The sequence below is a fragment of the Ornithorhynchus anatinus genome, chromosome 12 (genome assembly GCF_004115215.2).
Source record: "Ornithorhynchus anatinus isolate Pmale09 chromosome 12, mOrnAna1.pri.v4, whole genome shotgun sequence".
Taxonomy (NCBI): Eukaryota; Metazoa; Chordata; class Mammalia; order Monotremata; family Ornithorhynchidae; genus Ornithorhynchus; species Ornithorhynchus anatinus.
Window position 1 is genome coordinate 27,135,390 of NC_041739.1, and position 17,893 is coordinate 27,153,282.

Sequence of the window (17,893 nt, forward strand, 5' to 3'; positions counted from 1 at the left end):
CTCAAATATCTGGAATCCAAGGAGTGTATGAACCTACAGAACAAAATCTGCTCACGGGTTTTCTCTTTCTTTCTTTCTCTCTCTCTCTCTCTCTCATACACACACACACACAAATATACATACTTACTTTTTAAGAGGAGCCCCTTCAGTCCAGAATCCAAGCACACTAACAGGGCAGAATGGAGTAACACTACCATCAGTAACATTTATTGAACCCAGATTCTATGCAGACCACTGTACTGTGTTTGGAGAACACAAAAGAGTTAGAAGAAATGATCTCTGATCTCGAGGAGCTTACAAACCAGCCAGGGACAAAGGTAGTAAAGTTAATTTCATTCACTCAATTTATTCATTCAGTCGTATTTATTGAATGCTTTTTGGGCACAGAACACTGTACTAAGTGCTTGGGAAAGTACAATAGAGAAATAAAGAGAGACAATCGCTACGCATGGTGAGCTCACAGTCTGGCAGGGGTAGGAGGGGGACAGACATCAATACAAGTAAATAGGCATCAATATAAATAAATTATATATTATCAATATAAATTAATTTCAGGGAGTCATCAGGTATAAATACACTTAAGTGCCTCAGGGACTGAGGTAACAAGTGCTCAGATGGTACAGAAGCACAGAGGTGATACCTGAGGGATAAAAGCCTGGAAGGTTAGATGTTACTCAGAGAAGGCCTCCAAGAGAAGACGTGTTCTCACAAGCATAATGAGTAGATTAGCTTGAGAGGAACAAAGATTTTCAGCTGGAGTAAAGCAGGATAGAAGAGTAGATAGTAGGAGGGAGAGAGTGGATTGTGTGCTTGGAAGCCAATGGCCAGGAGAAACAGTAGCCACTGTCCAAAGTGCTTATACAGTGCTCTGCACAAAGTAAGAGCTCAATAATCACAATTGATGATGATTTTAGAAGCAACAGAAAAAGAGAAATCTTTCAGATTTAGAGTTCTTTTTATGCACAATTTACTTACAAAAGGAATCTGACGCTGTCGAAGACATATGCAAACGCTTCCTTCACCCCACGGAACTAAACTCTCTGGAGTAGAATCCTGCGTGACCTGTTGAATACTGAATTCTCTCTGGTGACTTGGAGTGTGATTACTAGCCATTCCCAGATGTTTCTGGGAAACATCGATCTTTATGTCTTCTGGGAAATATGACTCTGAACTTTGCTTTCCTTCTTCCCTTCAGTTCCTTGTCCTTAACTGGGACTTTCAGGGGAAGCCTGAACATTATAACGAATCCCTGTCAACAGGTCTGAAGCTGCCAGGACTGCCTTGGACAGCAGCCCAAATCCCTATAACTTACAATTTTGGGTGTACTTTGGAACCAAATCCTGTGCGCTAGAGGACGAAGGGGCTAAAATGCAGATTCTCTCTCCTCTCCTCTTTAATAAAAAAAGAATAATAATAACGGTATGTTAACCACTTACCATATGCCAAACATTGTACTAAGCGCTGGAGTAGATACAGTATAGGCAGGTCAGACACAGTCCCTGGCCCAACTTGGGGCTCCCAGGTTAAGTAAGAGGGAGATCAGGGATTGAATCCCCATTTTCCAGATAAGGAAACTGAGGCACAGAGAAGTTAAGTGGCTCACAGAAGATCTTCCAGCAGGCAAGCGGCACAGACGGGATTAGAACCCAGGTCCTCTGAGTCCCAGGCCTGTGCTTTAGGCCACACTAATTCTTTCCTCTGTTGTTTCCTCCTCCTCTCTCTTCTCTTTCCTTTCCTCATCCCACTTCAACCCAGTCGAAGATGACGGCAAAATGGTGAAGTATTTCAAATGAACATGTCAGCCCCTTCCTCCTGTGTATGTGCATGGTGCGTTTGCTGCCACAGTTGTTCCCCAGTGAAAACACCTCCCTGGAATTTACAGCTGTCTGCATATCTTTAAATTATGTATTACATTACCTATTTATTCACATTAATATCTGTCTCCCCCTCTAGACTTTAAGCTCGTAATGGGCAGGGAATGTCTCTGCTAATTCTGTTATATTGTACTCTCCCAAATGCTTAGCACAGTACTCTGCACATAGGAAGCGCTCAATAAATGCAAATGATTGACTGATAGAGGAGAACCATTTTAAAGGGGCAACAACCAATTTTTAAAGTCAGATTTTTCATTTTGGGAACCTCATAGGTAGAACTCAAATTTTCCAGTACCCAGCAGGCTTGGCCTGAGCCCTAAATTTTGTGTGTGTAAGGCTCTGATCTGAAATTTAGCTTTCTTACTTATGCTATTTCTGTTCTCCAAATGTGAGCTCACATTTTGCTGGAAGTAAACAATAAGGCCCCAAATCAACATTTTGAAAAAATCCTTTATTCTAGATCAATTCTTCTGTAAATTCTCTGCTCACAAATAATCTAAGATGAAGCTGCTAGATATGTTTGCTGGTCCCACTCAGTTATGATCAGGGAGAGGGATAAACAGTTATTCTACTATTATTCATAATATTTATTAAGTGTTTACAATGTAAGGTCAAAGTACTGTACTAAGTGCTCAAGAATCATTAACAATCTCAGATGGAAATTCCTTTGGTTGATGAGTTATGTGTAGTGGCGTTTCCTCTGACCTACCTGCCTATAAAGTGATAAAAAATCTTCAACTGAATAAACCCTCTTTTAAAGAAGCACTTCAATTTGTAAGAAAAATTATCAAAAAAGGAAAGTTGTCAACACCGACCACATTACCGAGGCCAGAAAATATCTGGAATTTGAATGTTTTATTAGTGCAGACAAGGTCATCACTATTACTTTCGTCTGTAGTAACTGAAACCTGCCCAAATCTTATCATAAAAGAGCAATAGATGTACAAAGGTGATCCGGATATCCATGCCCTACACGAAATCAGCCATCAGGACAAATTAAAAATGAATAAATTCTGCCCTTCCTTTCAATCCTATTTATGTCTGCCACATGAAAATCTTTATTTATGGGGCTATCAAACTTCCCTTATCCCAACACCGGGCTGGGTTAGGAGTCGAGGCGGCGGAATAAGTCAGTGTAGATGAGGAAAATATGGATTTAAGGAACAAGCAAGCTTACTGAAGCAGCATGGCCTAGTAGAAAGAGCACAGGCCTGGGGTTAGAGCTGGGTTCCAATATCTGTTATGCCATTATCTGCTTTGTGACCTTGGGCTTGCACACAGTAAGCACTCAATAAATACGACTGAATGAATGAACTTAACATCTCTGTGTCTCACTTCCCTCATCTGCAAAATGGGGATTCAATATCTGTTCTCCCTCGTACTTAGACCTTGAGCCCCATGTGAGACCTGATTATCTTCTATCCAGTCCAGTGCTTAGTGCAGTGCTTGCTGTATAGTAAGTTTTTAACAAATACAATTATCATTATCATTATTATAACTGAAGGCTTCCTTGTGCAAAAAATAGGCTGAGTTGTAAAATACATCTCTTTCTGGATGGTACACTCTCCACTATTGCAGCGTGGCTCAGTGGAAAGAGCCCAGTGTTGGGAGTCAGAGGTCATGAGTTCTAATCCCAGCTCCGCCGCTTGTCAGCTGTGTGACCTTGGGCAAGTCACTTCACTTCTCTGTGCCTCAGTTCCCTCATCTGGAAATTGGGGAAGAAGACTGTGAGCCCCACATGGGACAACCTGATTACCTTGTATCTACCCCGGCACTTAGAACAGTGCTTGGCACATAGTAAGCGCTTAACAAATACCAATATTATTTTTACAAGTCAAGAATGGGCAGATGCGATCCCTGCCCACCAGGGACTGGCAGTCTTCAGGCCAACCAACTCTATTATATTGTACCATCCCAAGCACTTTGTACAATGCTCTGCACATGTTAAGCACTCAATAAATTCAATTGATTAGTTGATAAGCAAGAGGTTCTTTCACAAGGAGGTCACTGTTCCATGGTGTTGGCCTCTGTGGCTCTCATAAATCAAAGATCTGATGATGGATGGGTGTTTGATCTGCTCGCAGAAGTCACTCTGGCCAGTAAATCAATGAGTAGAAAACACACAGACCAAGAATAACTAAAAAATGTCAGGGGTGAGATTAGAGACTCCATCTTAAAAATTAAATCAGGTCATTCTCAACAGACCAAGACTTTTTTTGAACAGATTTGACTTGCATTGGAAGGAAGGCTGGATATTTTTAAATGTTACAGAATGTAATTAGACAAGTATAATTAGGGTCTGGGAAGAAAAACATCACAAATCAAATAAGGATTCAAGTGGTCACAACTTGCAATCATCACTAAATCCTCTAGACTGTAAACTGGTCGAGGGCAGGGAACGTGTCTACCAACACCGTTGCACTGTACTCTCCCAACCGTTTAGTAGCGAGCTCTGCATACAGTAAGAGTTCACTAAATGCTGACTGAATCATCTCCCTGAAAAAGATGATCAAGACATCTAACATTATTCAAGGGATGAACATCTAATGTTCCAGGAAAAAAAAAGGTAACTGCCAACCAGGGCCTGGGAGTCAAAGGACCTGGTTTTAATTCCGGTTCTGCCACGTTTGCTGTGTGACCTTGGGCAAGTCACTTAATTTCTCTGTGCTTCACCTGTATAATGGGGATTAAGACTGTGAGCCCCATGTGGGACATGGTCTGTTCCCAACTGGTTAGTTTGTAAAAATAAAAATAAATAGTGGTATTTGTTAAGTGCTTACTATGTGCAAAGCACTGTTCTAAGCGCTGGGGGATACAAGGTGATCAGGTAGTCCCATGTGGGGCTCACAGTTTTAATCCCCATTTTACAGATGAGGTAACTGAGGCACAGAGAAGTCAAGTGACTTGCATTTAGAATAGTGCTTGGCACACAGTAAGCACTTGAGAAATACCGTGATGATGATGATGATTATTAATAACCTTGGCCGCCACTGTAACGAAGGTTTTTGCCTCCACAAAGTGCAACTGGGCCCACGTTCAGTTGCTCCAAAAAACTAAAAACTGCTGCTTTGCATATGACTATCACTTAGAGCCTCTGAATAGGCCCTCTGGGGGGCCACCTGAATCCTTGACTGACTCTCTCTCGCAACCAGCGGTGCCTGTGAGGCAGCTGCCCCCTCTACAGAGCCAAGACTCGCCCAGAATCCATACCTCCTGTGGGAAGGCTGCTGCCAACTCACAGGTAAGTGACCAGCACTTAGAGGGGGCACCAGTGCCCACAGCGTGGCCCTTCTTCTAGGACAGAGGCTTGAGGCCTTGTTCTTGGGGAACTGTTGCTGAGTCAAATGTCATCTGGGAATTAGGGGGTTCCCGTAACATGTAATAATCTCACCTTACCTAATGCTTTTAAGTGGGCTTGTCTGAGGAAGAATGACCTTCAGGCTTGAGGTGGGTACTTGAGTCACACACAGAAAAGGACTTGCCCTGTTAGCCATAGGAGGTTATCACCATACTCCCCTCTCTCTTCCACCAATCTCGGGCTGGTGTCTATCTAGCACCCACTCCCTGGAAGGGGTTTAGATGATTCCTGATCATCTGGGTGCTACTCTGAAGGTGGGATTTCCGAATTTCATCCACCATTCACCCTCAGTGCCTCCGTCTCAAGGGCCGGTGCAGGAAAGCCCGGCATAGGGGCCTGAAAAGCTACCATTTAGCACTTCCGGAACAGAGCTGAGGCCCCAAAATGGCACTCAGTTGTCTCTATTCAATCGTATTTATTGAGCGTTTACTGTGTGAGGAGGACTGTACTAAGCGCTTGAGTAGTCCCTTCAAAATAGCAGCCCCAAGCACCCACCCAATCCACCTGCCCCTAAAATCAGCTCTATCTTCACGGGGCACTGATCTGAGCCTATGCCCAACGCTGGTACCAGCTGATGTGGCCAAGCTACTGGGGCAACAGGGGGGTCCATTAAACCATAAATGAGCAGAGCCTATCACAGAAGTTGGTTTTGTGTGGGTCTGGCCAGCCTGCTGGGCATTGGCACAGAGAAGAAGTTGTCACTGTGACCCCCTGAAGGGCCGCAGCATGATAACTCATTCCCCAGAAAAGGGCACCAATCTCAGCTGGGGGACCCAAATGCTTTATTGCATGCGTTGAACCCAGTTGTCCTAGAATGTTGGGGGTTGCATTCTCGACTTACCCCATGCTAGTACAGTTATAGCAGTAGTTATATATAGATATAGTTATATAGTTATAGTTATATCTAAGAACTTGTGCTGCAGGCATGAGCTCAGACAGTTCTTCCACCCTCACATTCCATCCAGATAGACTCATGCTGTCAGAAGAACATTCCCCAATTCCCCAAAAGCTTCTTGCCAAAATGCATAATGAAACCCGCACTCTAGAAGAACTGAGTGTATTCTGGCACCAAAGGTGGAAGAACCAGTTACTTTCTTTGCTGAACCTTCATTTCCCTTTCTGTAAAGCTAGCTACTGAATGAGCTTTAAATGAAACCATGGGACTGGGATTACTGTAAGAGCCTAAATTCAATGAATTATTTGTTGTTTTTTGAATGGTATTTGCTAAACCCCGCACTAAGCACTGGGATAAATATAGGATAATTAGGCTGGAGACTGTCCCTGTCCTACATGGAGTTTATAGTTTTAATCCCATTTTACAGATGAGGTAATAGGCACAGAGAAGCCAAGTGACCTGCCCAAGGTCATACAACAACTGGCAAATTTGGGATCAGACACAGGTTCTCCGACTCCCAGGCCCGGGCTCTTATCACTAGGTTACGCTGCCTCTCCTCCTTAGAAGCAAACAGATCAACAAGAAAAGGTCCCGGTGAACACAGTCCAATAAAGTGTCAATAAGTCTCTGAGGAATGGAATTGGGTCATGTCGGACCTCCCAACGGGGTGTTGACCTGAAGCTTGACCAGGCCCTTCTGGGATGCTCAGAACTCCAGTGGACACAGGGCCCAGCCCAGTTTGGATCCACGTGCCCAAGGCTGGACTTAAACTATCTGACCTCAGGGTGGAGGAGCTGGGGTATGGTGTGGTTAAGTCGGCTTTGGACATCTGAGAGAGACCCGCCGAGGAGAAGAGGCAGAAGGGAGTCACGAGCTCGTCCCTGGCTCAGAAGAGAGGATCTTGGTGAAGTGTGAGGTGAGGAGGAGGTGGAGAGTGGGAAGAGTGTGGGGCGAGGGAGATTATAAATGTGAGGAGGAATGAGAGATGAGGACAAGGAGACAAAGGAGGTGATAGGGTGGCGGAGGGGAGGAGGCAGAATTCCTAGAATCGGGGCAGAATTCATGAGCAAAGTCCTCTTCTGGGTCACTTGAAACTCCAGCTGGGAAGAATTGGGTATTTTGGGCATTCAAGAGCCTTTATTTCGGACCCTTCCGGTCTGAGCCATTTTCTCATGGAACCCATCGGGACTCTTCTCTTGGGAAGAAATTTCTTCTCAAAAAATTAAAAATATTATGAAAATCAACAGTGACAGTTTCCTTCTGCTTCACACATTTGCAATTAAAGATGAATACACCATCTGTATGTGTTCTAAAAACATAAAAGCCCTTTTAAATCCTCCAGGTATTGATACAATAAGATCTTTTAAAAAATCATTCCTCAGTCTCAAAATCATCCATTCATTACTAAACAATTTTCCAGCCCTGCCACTATAGATAATTGTTTAACTATTAAACTGTAGATTATGATTTATAACACCCATAATGGCAACAATCTTCAAGTGATCACTCCATGCTGCCACTGAAGACATCCTTCATCTGTTGCAGCATGAAATACTGTATAACGGTTTGTAATGATGCACATATCTTATTACCTGCAGGTAATAACCTATCCGTAAGGATGACAGTTTAATTATACAGTACATCTCCCACTGGCAAGTGGCTGACTCCTAAACATTTTCGTTGCTCTCCAACTAACTCTTTCAGAATCACAGGAGTATTATCTTCACAAACCCTTGATTTTACAGTAACAGAAGGATGCAAAACTGAAGATTTCAAGGCAACAACTGTGGTTTTTTGTTTTTTTACAGTGGCATTTCGATTTGTAGAGTACCTTAGAACCATTCATTCCTCCAGATACCACATTTTCCTCAAACATGATAGTACATTTGTTTCTTCTTTCTAGAAAGTCCGCTATCATTCCCAGCACATTCATTTTTAGGCTCAGTAGTTACCTTTGAACACGAAATTAATAGTCGAATATTTAGGCTACGTTAAAACTCCGGCCACTTCTCAAAAGCATCTCTGCAAGGGGGCTCATCCATCAGCCAGCCCCAACCAACCAGCTCAATCCAAACAAGTCAGAATTCTGAGAGGCTATTTTCCTAAAAGGCACACTCTACCTTATCAGGCTGCTTTCAACAAAAATTGTTTTTTCTAAGCCTGCATGATCACAAAAGAGGGCCATTAATTTTAACATGCTTCCCTGACTAGCCTCTCTTGTTACCACATTTCATGGAAATAATTATGAGGGATCCTTCCCTTATGCCTCAGTCATTTGAAACTGTTTTAAGAAAGCCTTAGAGAGGCTAAGTACGAGAAAGTGGTAGCTTATAAAACTTCGGAAAATTACCACATGTGCATACATTTTCAGAGTGGGAGAATTTAGTCTTGCTTTCACTCAATCTGCCCCGGATCTTAGGCTCAGGACCAGTTCATTCAATTGTATTAGAGTACTTCAGAGCACTGTATTAAGCACTTGGGAGAGTACAATATAACAGAGTTGATAGACACACCAGTTAAAGGGCAAAGCCTAAATGGGCAGTTTCCCAATAAACACACTGTTTTGAATGGGGGTCGAAGCAGAATAGAGCAAGCACAAGCCAATAGGGATCACACAGATGATGCTTCTACCAAAGAGTAAGATCCCCCTGAAGAACTACTGCTGGGTGCATTGAAGTGGGTGGAGCCATGCTCTTTGTTAAGATGCTGCTCCTTAACCTATCAAAAGTCTGAGGTGGGCAAACTGGGGTGGGAATTAAGAGGGACTCAGGAGTCACATGCCTCATTTACCTCACCTGTAAAATGGGAATTAAAACTGAGCCCCATATGGGACAGGGACAGGGTCCAATCTTATTTGCTTGGATCCACCTCGATGCTTAGTACAGGGCCTGGTACATAGTAAGAGCTTAACAAATATTAGTATTATAATTATTATTAGTTGGACCATATTTTGGGGCACAAGAGGGCTAGAGGTAGGGTGACCAGTTGTCCGGCTTCACATGGGACTGATCACCAGTCAGCAGCCTATCCTCCACTGGGCACCGAGCCTCCCTCTGCCTTGGCATAGCCCACAGGTGTTCCATGGCTTAGAAGTAGCACCCAGGTTTAGAGGGACTTGGAGAGGACGGCATAGGCTCTGGGGCTGTTGGAAGATCAGCTTGCCCTGGGAAAAATCTAGGTTCAGTTGGATTCAGGTGGAATCAGACACTTTTTTGTAAAAGTGGCACCCTATGACATCATTATGCAGTGCCCTGATGCAACCCATGCTTTCTTTTGAGTGCCGTTATCGGCCACCCCTACTTTCATTCATTCATTCATTCAATAGTATTTATTGAGCGCTTACTCTGCACTGTACTAAGCGCTTGGAATGTACAATTTGGCAACAGATAGAGACAATCCCTGCCCATTGACGGGCTTAGAGTATAATCTTACAGTCTAATCAGAGGAGACAGACAGACAAAAACAATAGCGATAAATAGAATCAAGGGGATGTACACCTCAGTAACAAAATAAATAAGGTAGTAAAAATATATACAAATGAGCAAATGAGCACAGTGCTGAGGGGAGGGGAAGGGAGAGGGGGAGGAGCAGAGGGAAAGGGCGGAAAGGGGGTTTAGCTGAGGGGAGGTGAAGGGGGGGGGGGGCAGAGAGACAGCAGAAGGAGCAGAGGGAAAAGGGGAAGCTCAGTCTGGGAAGGCTCTTGGACGAGGTGAGCTCTCAGTAGGGTTTTGAAGGGGGGAAGAGAGTTAGTTTGGGGGAGGTGAGGAGGGAGGGCATTCCAGGACAGTGGGAGGACGTGGGCCAGGGGACGACAACGGGATATGCAAGAACGGGGGACGGTGAGGAGGTGGGCGGCAGAGGAGAGGAGCGTGCAGGGTGGGCAGTAGAAAGAGAGAAGGGAGGAGAAGTACGAAGGGGCAAGGTTATGGAGAGCCTTGAAGCCTAGAGTGAGAAGTTTTTGTTTCGTGCAGAGGTTGATAGGCAACTATTGGAGGTTTTTAAGGAGGGGAGTGACATGCCCAGAGCATTTCTGCAGGAAGATGATCCGGGCAGCGGAATGAAGAATAGACTGGAGCAGGGAGACACAGGAGGAAGGGACCAGCCGGGTTATTATGAGAGCCTGTACCAGTAAGATAGCCGTTTGGATGGAGAGGAAAGGGCGGATCTTGGCGATATTATAAAGGTGAGACTGGCAGGCCTTGGTGACGAGTGACACTTCCAAGTGACACTACTGTTTTGGAGAAAAAGTTATATCAGATTCCTAAGTTCCTTGCACAGCTGTACACATTTCTTTCACACACTTATATCACAACATCCCTTCAGGAAACAGGCTGCATGCCATTGTTTGAGTGATTCATTTCTGACAATTAATTTTTCTGTCAAACATAATCCTGATGCAAAAAAAAAAAATTCCCTGATCTTTACAAGTTAGAATGGTGCAATATCATTAGGAATGCACAGATTTTTCGAAGTGGTATTGGCTTCTATTTGTTAAAAACATTTTAAATTTGCATTAGTTTGGCAAGTTTGGAAAATTGGCAGGGACCAATTCATTGTAGACAGAGAAATAGTCAATATTTCAACACGACCTTGAGCACTGAATCAAGAAATGAATGCTCCAGAAAACTCGAGTTTTGAGTCAATTATTCAGACATAAAGGTCATTGACAACCTTCTTTGTTGTGCACACACAAGGGCCCTAAATCGAGCAGCTCTTTCAAAGCTGGTTAAGAAATTCCTACGCTTCTGTAAATGCTGAAATTTGGGCTTGCCACACCATTTTGTAAAACTGCAATACAAGAGTAAAAGAGGAAGAAAAACCCTTGGTTTCTGAAATGTCTTTCTAGAGCATCTATGCAAAGCTTCCAAACTGGTGAGGGCGCTAGTTGTGTTTGTTTTCCAGCCTAAATACTTTCAGTTTCATGAGTTTCTTCGGTTTCCTATAAATCAATGTTTGACCAGAAAAACAAGAGCTCAAAATACAGTTATTTTAAACCTCTTGCTGCCATACCCTGGTCCAAGACCTGCAGCTGTTTTCTACGTTCTGATAATAAAACATTAGTGAATCTCTGAGAACTGAATCAAAGTTCCTCTCATGACCAAACCAGAGCTGACTGGGGTGGCAGGAGTGTAACTTTGCCACAATCTCAGCTGTGGGGACAGGAGGCAAATCACGAAATCCATAACAGAATTGCTGTGTTCCTTGCAGGCCTACATTAGAGTCACAGACTGAGATGGGCTACACGCTAATGGTGGGGGAGAAGGGACGATGGGAGGGTGGGGAGTAGTTGAAAGGAAGAAAGGGGAAGTGCCCCCTCATGGAAAGAACATGGGCCTAGGAATCATACTCCTAGTTTCTAATACCGGCTCTTCCACGTGTCTTCTGGGTGATCTTGGGCAAGTGACTTCACCTCTCTGAGTCTCAGTCACTCGTCTGTAAAATGGGGATAAAGAGAGTGAGCTATGTCGTACGTGGACTGTCTCCAGCCTGATTAGCTTGTATCTACCCCAGCGCTCAGTATAGCGTCAGGCACATAGTAAGTGCTATGAGTTTGAATCCCAGCTCTGCCACTTGTCAGCTGTGTGACTGTGGGCAAGTCACTTAACTTCTCTGTGCCTCAGTTCCCTCATCTGTAAAATGGGGATTAAGACTGTGAGCCCCACGTGGGACAATCTGATTCCCCTGTGTCTACCCCAGCGCTTAGAACAGTGCTCGGCACATAGTAAGTGCTTAACAAATACCAACATTATTATTATTAAGTGCTTAACAGATACCATTCAAAAGAAGAGAGTTACAAAGGCGGGGGGAAGCATTCACCAACTTTTTCTACCTCAGTTTCCATATCTGCCTGGTTTGCAGTTACAACCCAGGATAGGACAGTGCTCCCAGCCCTGCTCAAACTACACAGTGCTGGCTGTGGGAAACTAGCTCATTCTGGGCCTTTGCACACTGCAAACTCAGAGCTTTTAGGAAGTCATCTTTCCCTGTCTTTCCATCCACATCACTAGATGGGTCCTAACCGAGACCCCTCCCATCCTTCTTCCTCCTCCTTCTCCCTTGCACTCATTCCTTTAACATCTTCTGGGACACAAATATTTGCTGAAGGCCCTAAAATCAGAGGATGGATGAACCCTAAAACTTCAGAACTGTCCTATCTAAATTGGAGCAAGTGGTCCCCTCATTTTTCATTGACAGTAATGAGGTACTATGAGGATGTAAGAAGCACAGTTTAAAAAAAACTTCCTTTCCTACTTGATTGCCATAAACAATTATTTACAGTTGAACAGGGGACCATTTGCATGAATGAATCCTAATTCATTCTCCCAACATCTCAGGGCAGTTGAAAGCAGATATAATAGATGGGCAAACATTGCTACTACATTCCATTTCCACAATTCTCTGGTGAACATTTTTGTGAACTGACAATTTGGAGGACTTCTGAAGGTTCTCATCTAGGCCTAGCAATTAATCAGTGGCATTTATTAAAAGCTTACCATGTGCATAACTGTGTACTAAATGCTTGGGAAAGTATAAAACAATATAGTTGGTTGACTTAATTCCTGCTCTCAAGGAGTTTACAATCATAACACCGAGAAATTTATAACATTTAATAATAATTGTGGTATTTGCTAAGCTTTTACTACGTTCCAAGCACTGTTCTAAACGCTGGGGTAGATAATTACGGTATTTAAGCACTTACTATGTACCAGGCACCATTCTAAGCACCGGGGGAGATAAAAGATAATCAGGTTGGACACAGTCCCTGTTCCACACGGGGCACACAATCTTAATCCCTATTTTACAGATGAGGGAACTGAGGCACAGAGAAGTTAAGTGACTTGCCCAAGGTCACACAGCAGACACATGGCAGAGCCGGGATTAGAACCCACATCCTCCGACTTCCAGGCCCATGCTCTTTCCAGTAAGCCACGCTGCTTCTCGCTAGACCACGATGCTTATCTGTAGGACCGCTCGAAAAATATTTTGCTAATCTGAGTTTTCTTTCCTTTAGGGAGGGCAGCTTGCCTAGAAAAGACCTCAGATGGGACTTGTAAAGCAGGTAACACCTTGTATCAAAAAGATGGAAAGTACAATGCCTGGCATCCCGTGGGTATTCCATAAATGCCACTACCCCATTACTGCCCAGTATTTCCATAGCTCACAGGCTGCACCCTTGTAAAATTTAGCATTAAAGAAAACTGGCACTGTAGTAAACTCGTTGTGGGCAAGGAACAATTCTAACAACTCTTGTACTCTCCCAAGAGCTTAGTACAGTGCTCTTCACACAGTAAGCACACAATAAATATGATTAATTAGTATTCACTCATTTCAATGCCACGTCATCAATCCATGTGCGCAAGCAGTTTCTATTAAAAGGCAAAAAGCTGAGCCTAAACTATCTTGCCCTGTCAGAAGAATGACCTCAAATTCCCTAATTCCACTCTAGTCGAAGGTGTTATAGAAATTATGCCTTAGGGCCACAGCTGGATTCCTACAGGGGCTCGGTGGGCTGATGGAGGTGGGGGGAGGGACTCCGGGCTAAGGAGGGCACCAGACACACTATGGTGCAGCCCCCAGATGCTCAAAGTGGCCGACGCCCCTCTAACTCCCATTAAAAGCCACCCTCATTTACAGATGGAGAGCATTTTCTTTCCCAGATCACCTCCCTCCACTCCAGGTCTCTCTGGTCTTTCACTAGAGCCAAAATAAAGCTTCATACAAGAGTAAATACTCGAGTTAGTTACTTAGACTATGATCCCCTTGTGGGACAGGGGATGTGTCCAGTCTGATTACCTTGCACCCACCCCACTGCTTAGAACTGTGCTTGACACCTTGTGAGTGCTTAAGGAATACCATAAGAGAAGTTACACCAACACTGTAAAATAATGCATAACACCAGTCAGAGAAACACTTAAAAAAAAATCCAAGAGACTATGTTTGAATCAAGTCCTTAGATACAAATCTTCAAAAAATTGGAGAAATAACTGCCAGATCAGGGGGTTTCTCGGCCTTAAAACCAAAGATCTAAAAGAAATGTGAATGGAATGTCTGAGCATTAACACTTCCTTAACACATCTAAATGGTGGGACTGCTGCTCTTAATGTTTAATTATTTGAGCACTGACAACTGTGAGGTGGATCAGAGAACACATTTACAACAAAGTGCCTGCCTGGGTGATAACCCAGGGACATCAATGGGGAGTGGAGGGTTAGGGGTTAGGATTCAGGCACTGCCATTGCCAACCTTTTAATAAAAAGTTTAAGGTTTACAGCTTTCCTTGCAGGGATACTGGCACGTGCCTTCTGAAGTTCTTCAACCATAATAATAATAATGTTGGTATTCGTTAAGCACTTACTATGTGCAGAGCACTGTTCTAAGCGCTGGGGTAGATACAGGGTAATCAGGTCGTCCCACTTGAGGCTCACAGTTAATCTCCATTTTACAGATGAGGTAACTGAGGCACAGAGAAGTGAAGTGACTTGCCCACGGTCACACAGCTGACAAGTGACAGAGCCGGGAGTCGAACCCATGACCTCTGACTCCGAAGCCCAGGCTCTTTCCACTGAGCCACGCTGTCTGAGATTGCATCAGACAGGCGTGTGAATGAATGTTTGCAACATGTGCACCCCATGCACTCATATATGTAGAGTGGAATGTGCCTACCCCGCAAATATGAGGCAGAAATTAAGAGACTTTACTGTTTCCATCTCCCCCACTCTAGACCCTAAGCTCGTTGTGGACAGGGAATGTATCTGATTTTTGTTGTGTTGTACCCTCCAAAGAGCTTAGTACAGTGGTCTACACACAGTAAGCGTTCAATAAATGCAAATGATTCTGTATAAATCAGTTCTGTGAGCCCAATTCTCCCCTTATTCAGGGGCAAGGGAAGAGTGCCATAAACTAGAACCCAACTGTTTTGACATGAGAAGTAACGTGGCTCAGTGGAAAGAGCCCGGGCTTGGGAGTCAGAGGTCATGGGTTCAAATCCCGCCTCTGTACCTTGTCAGCTGTGTGACTGTGGGCAAGTCACTTCACTTCTCTGTGCCTCAGTTCCCTCATCTGTAAAATGGGGATGAAGACTGTGAGTCTCACGTGGGACAACCTAAATTCCCCTGTATCTACCCCAGAGCTTAGAACAGTGCTCTACACGCAGAAAGCGCTTAACAAATACCAACATTATTATTATTATCTAGTGAAAAAAGCAGGGGCCTGGTAGTCAGGGACCTGGGTTCTAGTTCCAGGCTCTGCCACTTATCTGCCATATGACCTTTGGCAAGTCAACTTCTCTGAGCCTATTTCCTCATCTGTAAAATTCAGTGCCTTTTCTACCTCCCACCCAAACAGAGATCTCCATGTGGGACTGGGACAGGGGCATGTCTGGTCCGAAAGCATTAAGTCCCATTGGACTTTCTTAAAAGGAATTGTGGCACTCAAGTGCTTACTATGTGCCAAGCACTGTACTATGCCTGAAGTGGACAATTAGGAGACAGATATCTACTCCCATGCTTAGCACAGTGCTTGGCACATAGTAAGCACAAATACCACAATTATTATTTTTATGAAAGCCCACAGAACTGAACACATCCATTTAGTATCAGAGAACCCCGATGGCTCCACCCCCAAACCCTGGACCCACTCCCAAATTCCCTGGGCCTTCCTCCTCCACCCCATCCCCAACTAATACCCTGGCCCCAGTCACCTGGAAGACCTGGGTTCTAATTCCAACATGGCCACTTGTCTGTTCTGAGACCTTGAGCAGATCACTTCAATTCTATGTGCCACAGTTTCCTCAACTGTAAAATGGGAATTCAATACCTGTTCCCCCATCTACTCTGACTGTGAGCCCCATGTAGGAGAGGGCCTGATTAACTGGTATCTATCTCAGCGCTTTGAACAGTGCTTGACACATAGTAAGTGCTAAAATATATAATAGTAATAATATTGATAATAATAACAAACCAAATAATCACCATCCACTCTATCCCAGCCACTGAGTTATTGCAAAACAAAGCAACAATCTTTGAAGAGCAACATAAATTTCACGTCCTCCTGACTGTGGGAGGTTCGAGCCCTTTATCTTATTGAACTTGCTTTATAATATTTTATTTTCCTGTTAATGTTTCTTCTTCATAAACACACTATAAATGCTATTGGGGATTTGTTCTTAGGCTACGGTCAGCCCATGGGGCTTCCCAACTGGGCACTGAGATCCCCCGCGTTCACCCTGTGGCCAGGATTCCATTCCTGTTCCTGGATTTGATGAATATTATTGCCTGCTTGCCACAGAATACATCCTACCCAGTTCAAAGCATGAACTGAAAAGATTAAAACTAAATTATGTCTTTCATCTCAGTGGGGACATTTAAGGCTGGAAACTACATGTGTGACCATTCTTTGGAAAGGTAAGGAAGATGTCACTCCCCCTTTTGTCTTGATTGTTCCATCCTTTTCTGCATCTTTCCACAGACATGCTCACACAGATAAACATGCGTGTGTCCATTCCCACATATGGAAGAAAGAATAATAATTTTGGTATTTGTTAAGTGCTTACTATGTGCCAAGCACTGTTCTAAATGCTGGATGGATACAACATAATCAGGTTGGACACAGTCCCTGTCCTGCATGGGGTTCACAGTCTTAATCCCCATTTTACAGATGAGGTAACTGAGGGACAGAGAAGTTAAGTGACTTGCCCAAGGTCATATAGCAGATAAGTGGTGGAGGTGGGATTAGAGCCCACGTCCTCTGACTCCCAAGCCCGTGCTCTTGCCACTAGGCCTCAGGGGATGGGGAGTCCAGTGTCTGAGGGAGTCAGGGCATCCAGGGCTGGGAGAAGTCTGGGAGAAGGGGTGTCCAGAGAGTGAGAGGGAGGTCAATGGGTTGGCTGGGTCAACTGGGGCCATTACATATTGTCAGGAAAAGAGAAGGGCAAGTGCTTGGGTCAGCTGGAGCCATTACCAAGTAGATGGGCAAGTGCCTCCTCCCCGTCTACTTTCAAAACACAACATCAGCAAGGAGCAGTGCAAGTTGCAGCTTGGGATTTTGATAGCAGCCGCTGTGGCATAATTCTCTGCTTTGAAATACAGTGCCCTCCTTACACGAAAGCCCTTCCCCAGCCGAGACAATGGCCCCAGAGAGGCATTCAAGAATTTGAAACACCAAATTTACTTGCATAATTGCCAATTTGGGGGCATAAATTTTGTAGCCCCAAAATGCAGGGGGGAGGATGGGGTGCTATTATGTGTGGAATTCAGGCCAGCAATAAGGGGAGAAAGAGACATAAGAGAAGAAAAAAGAAAAGGAGGAAAGGAGGAGAGAAGGAAGAGAAAGAGGGCAAGTGCTCTCTTCTAATGCACTTAAATGCTGCATAGAATAGACATTCAATTAATTTGGGTAGCACCCCTCGCTTCTCCTATCTGGCATCTGTCCTCACATTGAAAAAGGAGATCTTTGGGGTGGGACTCTGTATCCACCGACATTCTTACCCTGCTCCTCTCTCTGCCCTGTGCCACCATTAATCTCTAGACTGTGAGCTCACTGTGGATAGGGAATGTGTCTTATATTGTACTCCCTCAAGCACTTAGTACAGTGCCCTGCACATAGTAATTGTTGAATAAATGTGATTGATTAATCAATCGTATTTATTGAGCATTTACTGTGTGCAGAGCACTGTACTAAATACTTGAATGAGTGTGATATAACAGAGTTGATAGCTATGTTCCCTGCCCACAAGGAGCTTACAGTCTAGTGAGGGACACAGATATT

The 17,893-nt window shown here is 44.1% G+C and overlaps 1 protein-coding gene across 3 annotated transcripts in view; it reads right to left on the minus strand.

The window, feature by feature from the left end:
- IL15 (interleukin 15) overlaps positions 1-17,893 on the minus strand; it is a 69,007-nt gene that overhangs the window by 37,183 nt on the left and 13,931 nt on the right. Inside the window, exon 1 of one of the 3 annotated variants that reach the window (XM_029076860.2) lies at positions 128-239. The exons of the other annotated variants lie outside the window; for them this stretch is intronic. The gene's annotated coding sequence lies outside the window, so the exon portion shown is untranslated. Of the gene's footprint in view, positions 1-127; positions 240-17,893 lie in introns of those variants that run through there. 3 annotated transcript variants of the gene reach the window in all.